This window comes from Adiantum capillus-veneris, chromosome 3 (assembly GCF_014529385.1).
Source record: "Adiantum capillus-veneris isolate H3 chromosome 3, ASM1452938v2, whole genome shotgun sequence".
Lineage (NCBI taxonomy): Eukaryota > Viridiplantae > Streptophyta > Polypodiopsida > Polypodiales > Pteridaceae > Adiantum > Adiantum capillus-veneris.
Window position 1 is genome coordinate 32654149 of NC_140933.1, and position 13407 is coordinate 32667555.

Below are 13407 nucleotides of genomic sequence, written 5' to 3' on the forward strand. Positions count from 1 at the left end.
GAGACCACATAGTCGAAAATGGCCTGCGCAGACCTTTGTCGAAGCCGAACGGTGATCGAGATGACCTCAGAATGAAATTCTGAGCACACCAAACCCTACGGGCTTGCCCACGAGATTTGGGGCCGTGTCTTCGCCTATCGAATTTCACTCCAATCTGAGCTGGTGACTCTAGCCTCCTGCAGTGCTGCCCTGAGCCTCGATCTGAGCTCTGATACCAGTTGAAGGAGTATGAGCGGAAGTGCGACGCGAGAGAGAGTGCGAGAAGAAGAGCACGACGATATGGTGAACTTGCTCTACTGTAATGTGTAGAGCATAGTGAGTTCTTATTAGGTTTTTACAAAAGAATATGTGTACATACCTGGCGGCCCGCCCACTTACCTGGGCGACCACATTGGGCTTTATACCCCAACAATTCAAACCATTCGAGTGGACTCAAATTTTAGCGACAATGGATGTATGCGTGAACACGTCTATGCCTACTCAATTTTGCAATGAGGATGGCTACGACATAATTCCCATCCAAATGATGTCAGTTCTTAACATTGAAAACAAGGATGAGGAAACAAAGGACTTGATGAAAGCTCAACAAGTCTTTTCTGACCTCTATTACGATGCAACAGATGAGTTGGATGAACACTCAGCTACCTCTGAAGATTTAGGATCTGAAAAAGAACATATGAGAGCTCAACTACTCTTAAGGGAAAGGGAGGAAAAGTTTTTTGACTTTCCAAACCAAAAATCAAGAAGACAAAAATGGTATAGAAGAAAGAGGGACACTAAAATTGTGAAAGCACGACCTATGCCATCAGTCTCCAATAAAACACAATTCATGATGCAGGTAGATGCTAATGATTGTGTTAAGGACAAAATAATTGGTAGATATCCTTCAAACGAAAACTCAAAAATGTCTCAGACATTGAGAAAAACAAAGAAGGGTACTCACGAAGAACATCAGGATAAAAAACCACTCATGACCAGAGTCGAGCGGAAAAAGAAATATCAAGAGTTGAAAAAAGCTCTAAAGGAGATATACACCACTGAAATGGAAACCACAGAAGGGGATGGTAAGGATGTAATGCATGTTCCATCCCATTACAAAAAGTATACTCTCCAAGATCGGAAAATCACAATTGAACAACCGGTTAGGGAACTGTGGAAACAAGGCGAGTCTTACGAAGGCCCTAAAAACGCTAAAAGGGTAGACTTGGCTGAACCAGGAGAAGAGCCTAGACCGGCTTACATTGCAAATGACCTAACAAAAGAAGAAGAAAAGATTTTGCTAAGCTTGTTAAAGGAATACCGGGATATCTTTGCTTGGTCTTACAAGGATCTCAAGGGTGTTGATCCAGAAATCTGCTAACATACCATACCCATGAGAGATGATGCGAAACCAAGTAGACAGAGACCATACACTTATGACGAAACATTTTCCAGGAAGATCAAAGAAGAGATTGAAAAACTAAAGGAAGCTGAATTCACTTACAAAATTGAACACACTGATTGGGTGTTCCCAATTGTGGTAGTACCTAAGAAGAATGGGAAATTACGAGTGTTCGTTATCTCAAAAAAGTGAATGCAGCTACCATTAGAGACAACTTTCCTCTTCCGATAACTGAGCATGTTTTAGAACGAGTGATAGAAAAAGAAGCTTACAGCTTTCTAGATGGATTTTCGGGATACAATCAACTTTTGGTTGACCCAAAAGATCAGCATAAAACTGCTTTTGCAACAGAATGGGCCATATTTGTCTATCGGGTTATGCCGTTTGGGTTAACTAATGCTCCAGCCACATTTTAGAGATTGATGAACCTTGCTTTCAAAGAGTATCTTCGGAAATTCTTGGAAGTATACATGGATGATTTATGTGTACATTCGTCAATCCGAGCTGATCATTTTGAACACCTCAAAAAGGTATTCGAGAAATGTAGACTTTACAGGATTTGCTTAAACCCGGAAAAGTGCACATTCATGGGAAGACAAGGGAAAATCCTTGGACACGTAGTGTCTAAAAATGGCATAGCTACCGATATTGAAAAGATTCATGTCATTGCTAATTTGCCTAGACCAACAACAGTTAAAGGGGTACAAGCATTCATGGGACATTGTGGATATTATCGACGGTTCATCTACATGTATGCTATAATTGCAAAACCCATGTATAGCTTGATTACACACTTTGAATGGACTGAGGCATGTCAAGAATCCTTCATGAAGCTTCAACAAGCTCTCACCTCAGCTCCAATATTGAAAGCACCCGATTGGGATAAGGTATTCCATGTACACGTAGATGCTTCAAACTTTGCTATTGGTTGTATACTAGCCCAACCAGGAGATGGAAAAATTGACTTTCCTCCTTTTTATGCTAGCCGACAATTAAATATGGCAGAAAATAATTACACCACCACTAAAAGAGAAGGACTAGGAATGATCTATGTCGTTAAAAAGTATAGACATTACCTATTGGCCAACAAGTTTGTGTTCTTTGTGGACCACCAAGCAAAGTTATATTTGGTCAACAAGCCATGTAGCACAGGAAGAATAGTGAGATGGTTCATCATTCTTCTAGAATTTGATTTCACTGTGGTTGTAAAAAAGGGCACTACACATCAACGAGCAGATCATTTGTCCAGGATTGTTTCAGGGGAATCACCTAAAGGGATAGATGATGATCTACCAGATGTCTATTTGTTCTCCGTGGAATGATACCTAGATGGTTTGAAAAAATTGTGTCATTGATGATAATAGCTCAAGTGGATTCACCACTTTCTATCACAGTTGATTTAATTGAGCAATCGGCTATGTATCAATTACTAGCTGGGAGGCTATATAAAAGGAATCGAGACGGGATATTGCTTTTATGCATTAACCCTGAAGAAAAGAATCAGTACCTAAGACAAGCACATGTTACCGTAGTAGGACTTCACTTTGCGGAAGACCAAACTATGCAACGAATCTTAAGACTTGGAGTATTTTGGTCGAATATGAGAAGAGATGTTCGATCTTTTGTAAAATATTGCCCTCAGTGTCAAAAACAACCACCCATTCCTCATGTAACATTGTTTCAAATGCCACCTGTTCCTAAGTGGAGTAACTATTTGGTTACTTACTTATCGGGCCGAACATTTCTTGAGGATATGAGTAAACGCCGTCAAAGAGAAATTGAAACGAAAGAAAGAGACTATGCTCTCATTGGGAACCAATTGTATCGGAGAAATTTGTGTCTTTGTGCAGATGAAAACGAATATATTCGATTATAGAACAAGCACATGCGGGATTAGCTGGAGGTCACTTTTCTAGTCAGACCACCGCAAGAGCAATCTTGATGGCAGGCATATGGTGGACAACACTTTTTGCAGATGCCAAAGAATATGTTCGAAGGTGTGATGCTTGTCAACGAGCAAAAATGCCAACACAAGTAGACAACATGCCCTTAAGACTAATGATGGGGGCTAGAGCCTTCGCAAAATGGGGTATAGATTTTGTTGGACCGATACAACCACCTGCTTATAGAACCCAAGCTCAATATATCATTGTAGCTATGGACTATTTGACCAAGTGGGCCGAGGCTAAAGCAACCCAAAAGAATGATGCCAAAACCACTGCTGCATTCTTATATGATTATGTATTTGTAAGGTATGGACTGCCAATAGAGATTGTCAGTGATCGGGGAACTCATTTCCTCAACGAGGTAATAGAGTATTTGCTTAATGAGTTTATGGTTATTCATAACAAATCAACTCCCTATCACCCACAAGCAAACGGACAAGCTGAGCATGCAAATAAAATTCTTAGCTCAGTACTAACCAAAGTGGCTAGTTTGAGAAGGACCGATTGGGAAATGAATCTCCATGCTGCTCTATGGGTTTATCGAGTTTCATTCAAAACAACTTTAAATGCTACACCCTTTAACCTTGTTTATGGTCTTGATGCCATACTGCCAATAGAATTTCTATTGCCGACCTTAAGGGTAGCACAAACTGTTGATTGGATTGGACATGAATTGTCAGAAAGACTTGAAGATTTGAAAAAGCTAGATGAGCAAAGGTTAACAGCTGTAGCTCATATCTATGCACAAAAGCGAAAACAAAAACAGTTTTTTGATTCCCACTTAATTACCAAAATTTTCAAGAAAGGGGATTTAGTTCTAGTCTATTCTCTCAAGCAACACATTCCCAAGTTTAAGAAAAAGGGAAATGGACCATTTATCATTGAAGATGTATCTCTAAGTGGAGCAATAAAATTGTCAACCTTAGATGGTGAACCAATGGCTAATTGGATTAGTGGATGTCGTTTAAAGAAATACAATTTGCCACTAACCAATGAATTGCTAGAGAGAATGCATGTAGCCAAACAAAGGAAGATGAAGCGACAGCAGGTTATTGATGAAGCCCAAGAGGAAGCTAGACTTCGGGTACTCAAGCGTAAAGCTGCTCTCAAGAATCAACAGATACCAATTCCCATCAACACTTTGGAACTAGAGGATTGACAATGGGAATTACCTAAAGACGCAGTTTCAACATATGACGACTGGTTAGATGGAATGGATCTCCACATCAAAGTACAGCTCAACAATCATAGCACCAATGCTTTGGTAGACACAGGAGCTAGAGTGAATGTAGTCAGTTATTCCACATACAAGAAGGCAACAAGTCAAGCATTGACCGCAGGAATAACGACAATCAAAGGATGCAACAAGAACCCAACTCCAACATTGGGAGTAGTCAACTTGAACGTGGTAGTACATGAATGTTCATGTCCGCATCACTTTGTATGCTTGCCAGATGAACACATGAATGAGACGATGATTCTTGGCATTCCTTAGATACGTACTTACAAGGTAGTACCAGATTGGGATACGAATCAGCTAAAGCTATCACTTAAAGGAGGGCAACTCATTGTTCCTATTGCACCAAGCAAAGAGGAATGGAAAAGATGCAATCAGAGGACCAATCCACGAAGTAAATCTTCTCCATCCCCTCGACAAACAAATGTTACAAGTAGTATGCAAGGAGTCAGGAAAATTTGGGTACCAAAGACACAACTTGTGGATAAACCAAATCAGATCTGGGTGCCTAAAACTTCACCAAAGAAACAGAAGATGGTCCCAAGGATTCGAGCACAGAATCGAGCATCTATGAACAAGGAACCTAACATGAAAAAGGTTTGGAAGAAAAAGGAGCACTTATCTTCTCCACACAATGCGAAACCAATCAAATAGTGGGGAGTTAAGTCTCAACAGACTCTCAAAAACCATGCACCAAGTAGACCGAGCTACCAATGGCGAGAAAAAGCTCGACAACCATCTAAAGTGCTCCCAACAGCTCAAGCAATCAGCGTGCTTAAACACCCTGATGGTACTATCAAACAGAGAGCACAAAGGCTACAAGATTTGATCTTTGGACGACATCAACATCAAACCTCGACATCGGAAACCCTTGAGTTATTTACTCAAGACCCAGCTCTTGCACAACATATTGAGTTGAATTGCATTGATCTTCATATCATGGTAGAGTCAATCACAGCTATGCATAGACACAATTGTTTGACCCATGCACGCAGTCGTCCCAGAGAATGCCATCTAGGAGGGGTGGAAGGGTACTACTAAATACTAAGTAATTAAGGGCAATGTTTGAAGAGGGAGGAAAAAGTTTCATGTTAACGTGTGATTTTTTTGCAAAATTACCTAATAATGCCCTTATAATTCATCAACAAGGAAAAATTCACTGATAATATCTTCCCGATGAGTGTAAATATCTTCTTGATGAGTGTTAATAGTGTATATACTATCAAAGAATCATTAAAAATAGTCCTTTTTGGGTATTTTTCATCATTTTTGCTGATAGGAAGGCTTAAAAATGGAGAAATCCGACCAAAAATAATAAAGCTGTGTTTTTCAAGAGATTTTCTTAATTATTGGATTTTCACTTTGTTTTTTAGAGCATTTTTCTATTTTCTTTGATTTTTTTGAATAAAAAGGTCAAAAAATAGTAATAAATAGCAGGGAAGCTCAGATGGAAAAACGGAAGACAAGATGGTGAGTGATCAGAAGGACAAGGCGAACAAGCACAAAAATTTTCAACGAAATGAGAAGATGGAAGCGGGAAGGCCAAATTAGGCGGCCAAGCCTACTTTTGCAAAATTCTTGCAGAATGAGATATAGGAATCCAATTTTGGAAATTTTTGAGCTTAACATAGATTTCACGTCCTAATAGGACTAATGAGGGAATTTGGGGAAATTTGGTTCGGAAAGATCGGATATAGATAGCCAGGGTAGGCTAAAACCACCTCATTTCCACTTGGAGCCTTTGCAGAGAGAGCATTTCGACTTCTTTCGCGCGTCATTTCCGAAGCTCACAATTGACCTTTTTCAGCACCGTCTCACACGAGCCGAGGGGTAAGTTCCTTACTAATCAATGATCCATTTTGTACGGCCGGTAGCTAGTCTACGGTAGCTAGTCTAAAGCCCTAGAAAAATCCCTAGAAGCCAAGCAGTGCACGAAGACCTACGACCTAAAAGTGACCATAGCGGCCTGCCAGCTTGACCAAATCGGATGGGATTTGAACCATAGCATGCCCTAATATAATAGAACCATTCCATACCATAAGATGATCATTCGGTTGGGGTCAAGGGGGTCCCCAGTAGAGAATTATGGTTTTTTTGGGAAAGGCCAGAATTCCGACATGACCCCACAGATGGCTTGCTAATGAGGTTGATATACAATGTATATGATTGGTTTGGAGAAATCCATCAAGTAAAGCCCTCGAAAAGCAGAAAACGGCTCGAAGGTTACAAAGCGTCAAATTCGACATACGAGGCCAAACTGACTCCAAATGAGCCAAAGTTGGATAGGTAGCTTCACGACGAGGTTACGGAAAAGTCCAAAGCCTCAAAGTTGACCGACCAAACTAACAGACAGAGTAATCACAAAAAATGGTGAATTTAGAGTTGACAGAGCACAAAATGATGCCGGCATGACCAAACTTGACCAAATTCAATTTAGGACTTGTATTAGGTGTATGAAACATGTTTATGTCAAAATTTATGTGAAATGCAAAGTTTTTGTCACTGTTGTAAATAATCGCGATTATTTACTTTTGCAACATTTTTGCTTGGAAATTGTCAATTCACCTCAGCTATCATGTGTACACACCTATTACATGCCAAAAATCAAGTATGAGCTAAAATAACCACCCTTTACTTACAAAACTGCCAAAAAACGCAAAGAAGTCTATGTAAGCCAAAGTTTGGGTTATGAACAACTTTTCTTGATCCAAATCACCTCATAATTCATACCCAAGGTCTATACAATGCCTAGAACGAGTCTATGCAATAAAATGTTAATTTTGGAAGAAAAGTTATTAATCGCGATTATTTACTTTTTGGCCAAAATGGGAATTTGGATATTTTGTCATCATACATCCAAAGAGCATGTTGAGATATTTTGTCATCATACATCCAAAGAGAATGTTGAGATAAGCCCGCTAGCCAATTTTGAGTCCATTTGGATTTCAAAATCTTAAATTTCCTTTATATCTACTGTTTCAGAGACCTAAAGCCAAAATCTGGTACCATTTTCACCCTGTACATTCAAATGGGCCCATATTTCCCTCAGAGCATGTAATTGGCACATACTTCAAGCCTATAAAGCCAAGTTTGCAAAAAAGTTGAAATTTTCCCAGCTGTATATAATCGCGATTATTTACTTTGGTTGCAAATTTTTGTTTTGACCATACAGTTTTGTTCCTTGCATGATTTTATGCATCTTTGCTTGTTCAAAAATTGATTTGAAGCAATTTGGACCAAATTATCAACATTTCAGTCTAAAAGAACATTCCAAAGAAAATTCGACAAATCTGCTAACTTTGCACTCTATTCACTAATAGGAGCAATGCAAGCCACGGAGAAGGCCAAGAAGAAGTTAAACCAAAAGGAGAAACTGCAAGAACTGCCCCCGTATCAACTGGACCCCGAGTCAGTAAAGGCAACAAAGGCATGTTGACGGGCGAGCGTCAACGATATGCATTATGCTTCCATTGGTGTGTACACATATGTGTATGCATATATTTTTTGTATTTACGGGCTCCACAGTGGGTTCCAAGTTGTACATTGATGGCTAGATGAGCCTAGATACCTGCAGCATGTTATACATTTTTTGGCCGACCGCCCATTTTTAAAAGCCAATTCACAAGATGTGAAAGGGCATTCTTAGAGAAGAGAGTGTGAGGGAGTGTGGAGAACAAGAAGAGGAGTGGCTATGGAGCTTGGATCTTCCACATCATATGTAGTAGTCATTGGGATTAATGGAAGCTAAGTTCTCCTACTTTCTCTTGTCTTTCAAGCTTATGTGTGTTAATGGTGTATGATTAGTGTTAATCTTCTCTTCTCTCTCAAGTTTTCCCTCTTGTTTGAGCATTCTTGTTTCACATGTGTGCTAGATTAGAGTGTGTGTGTACGTGGGCTGCATACATTTCTCTCGTTAGGCTTCTTTGTGTATGCTTAATGTGTGATTAGAGTGTGTGTGTGCTTGAGATTAGAGCAAAGGGACACACCATTGTCTGCATGATTAGAGAGTTAGAGTGTGAATTGAGAGTGTGTGTGCATAGATCTTGCTTCATCGGCTTTTCCTCTTCTCCTCTCTTGCTTTACCCCTCTTCCTCCTCATTCCGTCACATTAGGTGCATCCATGCCTCCATGCACTAGCCGGGTTCCGATCCACCGGATTGACATTATGTCGGTGGGTTGTGCGCTGTGCTATGACCGCCAACATTGGCGCCGCTGCCAGGGATCGAGCGCCTAAGCTAGAGGATCACCCATGTGATGGTTTGAGTTTCTAATTTTCATTAAGATTAGGTATTGGTGATGGTGAATGGTTGATTTGTGATGAGATTTTGTTAAAAACGTTGTGTGTAATTTTCATGTTTTCTCTTCATTTTCACTAATTGATCACTAATTTACTACTAATCCGCTAACAATTGGAGTGTTTTACATGTTTATGTGCCTAATTAGAGGCTTGTTCATCACTCTTACGGGTTGAAATTTCATCAATTTTGCATGATTTGAGTGATTAGAAAGTGTGTGATTATGTGCTATTTATGCTAATTTTGATGTCTAATTACTCACTAATCTTGTGTGTTTTTGGTGCTACACATAAATGAATCTCTAATTGGATGTTTTGCCTTTATGATTATGTGTTTGAATTGAAGAAAAATGATGCTACACATGATGCTTTGTGATTGGTGCTTGGAGGTGGAGATGCGGTGAAGTGGTTGCCTACACACACACACACACGTGTGTAATCTACACACACACACACACACACGTGTGTAATCGTCAATTGGAGTGGAGAAATCGACGCGGTTCTTGTTGTAATGTGAGTGCATTAACCCACTCTAAAATCTGAAATTAAAGTGCAGGTTTGAGAATTGATTAGGTGCACTTAATCGGTGCAAATCTATGTGCACTAGTGTATGCCAACGTGGGGGCAAATGTGTACAAATTGGTGCTTGTTTTTTAGCAATTTTGATGCTAATGTGTTTGATGCAAAACCATTGATTGATTATGGTCATTATATTGATATGGTTTATGGTGTTTGATTGCCAATTTTGCACCGAACTGCTGTCCAAATTTCGATAGAATTGTGTGTGATTAATTGGTGTATTTTAAGCTTAATTGTGCTTGTGTATACACACATAATTAAACTAATTGCAAGTGGCAAATTGGAGTGTTTATGATTGTATAGTGATGTTGGATTAGTGGTAAACAAGTGTATGTGTAGAAATTTTCTAATTGAACCACCAATTGCGCTAATTTTTGGACTAAAAATGGACAAAAAAGAGGTTAAAACGGGTCTTGGTTTGATTGGCAATTGACGTGTTAAACACACACACACACACACACACACACACACACAAACATACACCCCTCTTTATTTTTCTTACTTTCTCTCTCTCGGATTCACACACACACACACGTCCACAAAAAAAAAATATATATATATATATATAAATTATATATATATTAAAAAAATTCAACAAAAAAAAAACGTCACACACATCACACACAAAAGATCCCCCACTTTAATATTCCTTGACTTTTTCTCTATGTCTCTTTCCCTCAATCACTCCTTGATTTTCTCCTTTTTGTCTCTTTGCCCTCTTTCACTCACCCACACAAAAGATCTCCATTAAACACTCCCTTGATTTTTTCTTTTTTTGTCTCTTTCTCTCACTCGGATTTACACACACACACACACACACGCGCACAAGAAAAAAAAAACTTATAAAAAAAGAACGATTTTTTTTTCTTTCTTTCTTTGCTTCTCACACATATTCCACACGCATCACACGCCCCACATACTCGACGCTCGCGCGCATGTTCACACGATTAGACACATTTAGAGCAAATACGTTCGAGAGTTAGATTTTGCCAATTTGAGTCCGATTGTACGCATAAACCTCGATATAGTGCAGATTTTGATTTTAGTCTACACTCGACGAGTTGACGAGGTTTAGAGGCCTATCACACGTCGAGAGCGCACATATGATGGCCATGATCACTTCGTGCTCTGAGTACACATTGCTCACACTTGTAGGCGAGCACAGAGACCGGCCCTTTTACACGGATACATATGGACATTTCTTTGTCCAGTGCCGCGCCTCCTTTGGCCCCACACAGACCCTCTAGGTGGTGTGAGTCCTTCCCAACGACATGCGGGATGGCACATTTAGAGATGACTATTGCGCCACGTATGTGGTCGACCATTTGATTAGGCTAGAGGAGATAGAGCTAGTACACACAGATGATTGCCTTGAGGCCTTCGACCATCCCGTGTAGGTTACATTACAGCGGATAGGTCCTCGAGTGATCTATATAGATAGTGCTCAACGCATATATCGATTAGAGTGTCGCACTTCTAGTAGACGCCTATCCACAGATGTTGTGACACTAGTTGGCGAGCCTAAAGACACATGCTACATGAGCACCACAGACACTGAGCTTTATTTTTTGACTTGTGGATTGCCGTACGATCCTCGACCAACCCAGCACCCTACCTCGAGTAGGAGTGCCTCACCTCCTTTAGACACAGTGCCACCACCCACATCACTCAGGAAACCACCGCCAGGATTCTCCTCACCTAGACTTGATTTGCCTCCAAGCGTTTTGAGCTATCATGAGTCTAGAGCGATGTACACGGCGATTGCTAGCACTTTGCGTACCACTCAGAGTGAGCCACAGATAGAGACCCAGAGCCTTCGAGAGACGTACTTTAGAGAGTCTCAACCTCGACACCTTGCACCATCTAGAGACCCATGCCAGCCTTTGATGACACAGATTAGAGAGCATACGAGAGAATCTATGACAACCACATGACCCCAATTGAGAGCACCAAAGGAAGGGCCCGGTATATCACCCATTGTAGATATGAGTGCCCCTAAACCACTGACCCCCACCCTTCAGATACTGTCCGAGACCAGAGAGACTAGGGATAGCATGAGAGATATAGACGGTTATATCTTGCATATAGTAGGCCGATCTCCACGAGGGGTTGCATATTATGTTGACACTTATGATCACCCCTTTGTGAGGCTAGCCACCCCGCAGCGCATGATGTCTACACCTAGGCAGATTGTGAGAGCCTACCCACAGGCCGATAGAGCAGTTTTTATTGATGAGCTCGGAGAGCAGTATCTCTTGATTGAGACCCTTGATTTTGATGACATTGAGCGAGCACACCCACATGACAGCCTAGACACACAGACACATCCTAGGCTAGTGGAGCTTCAGAGAGTTGAGCAGACCGTGACCTATCTAGATGAGCTTGGTCGTAGGTACAGACGCCTGACGAGTGGTGGATCCAGAGATCCTTCAGCCCGCCTTCTTGCATATTTGATAGGAGATCCACGTGAGCGAGTTTATAGGGATGTCGATCATGTAGTATATGTTTTGACTATAGGTCTACCCTACTCCCCTCGACTTAGACATGATGATTTATATTTACCCACGACGACCACGCTAGCTCCACAGCTACCGAGACCTCCGAGTCCTTGAGAGACACCACTAGAGAGATCACCTCCTAGGCTTCTTTTGTCACGTCGTATTCTACCACCTTGGGAGATGCCAGATGAGGATGATAGTGTGCCACGAGAGATAGCTCCAGCACCTAGCCTGCCCCACAGGTAGAGACCTTGAGACTAGAGCCCATTTAGAGTATTGTTAGGGAGCCTACACCACCTACCACACTTATCCAGGAGACTTCCAGCACACAACGAGAGATCTCACAAAGTCATAGAGTGAGTGACTCTGATGGCTTTGTTATGGATGAGACCACTCCACAGATTCTAGCTGCCCTTGAGCATCCTTGTTTAGATCTGCCGACCTCACAGAGGTCCTTAGAGATAGCTTAGAGAAGATGCAGAGCCGACATCATCGCTATCCCACTCTTTTAGCTTGCATAGCGGTGTCATAGCCAGTGAGTCACAGAGAGAGCAGCCACCACATATAGATGTTGCCCTAGTGCCATCTATGAGTGCCGATTCACGATCAAATCACCCGATTGAGCGGAGACCAGCCACGAGCCGTACTTTTCTAGATCAACTTCCTAGAGACCACATTACTGACACCACAGAGATAGAGGTTACACCAAAGATACATGGATGTACACGAACTAGAGTGACCTCTACTGACACCCTATGTAGGGATACGATAGAGCCTGCTAGACTTGTTTCGAGACCACGTACACAAGCATCTCAGCCATGTGTAGAGCCTTCTCTAGGCAAAGGCTCTGCGACGATGAGTAGTGCCACTGAGGAGCGGCACACGATAGATCAGGCACGTAGCTCTCCACGTAGAGCTTCCAGGACAACCCAACAGGTATTTGTTCCCCGTGACGAGATACATGCTAGATTTTTACCTTGTGATGACACGATCATATTTCTAAAGAGCCATATGACCAACGACGGACTTTCACATGGTTGGCTCACATCTAGACGGTCACTTGAGGCACATGATTAATTTGAGGGACAAAGACATGTTTGGGTACCTAGGCCACGAGTGGTAGCACACCCAGTGCATACAAGATCATACCCTAAAGCGAGACTTCCACGAGCCAGATGTCGAGAGATGAGACTACCCCTAGAGAGGTCGGTACCTTCACAGCAGATAGTATGTCCTAGAGCTAGATGCACACGTAGACATGCTGGGAGAGCTCAGACTGACATCCCTACGAGAGAGCGAGCATTGCAGATTTGGCTACCGAAGAGCCTTCCACAAACTATTCGAGTAGAGGCTGATGCCCACCCTACGACCATTCCTTGTGTTGTTGAGCAGACTTTACATATGGAGCTAGGTGTTAGCCAGCCCTTGACTATTAGAGATTGAGCTAAGGGATTGCAAATCATGCTTCATGG

General features: G+C 41.5%; 1 pseudogene; it reads left to right on the forward strand.

The window, feature by feature from the left end:
- The first annotated feature begins 10975 nt into the window (after positions 1 to 10975).
- On the forward strand, positions 10976 to 12049 carry LOC147460708 (uncharacterized; annotated as a pseudogene).
- Positions 12050 to 13407: the final 1358 nt, after the last annotated feature.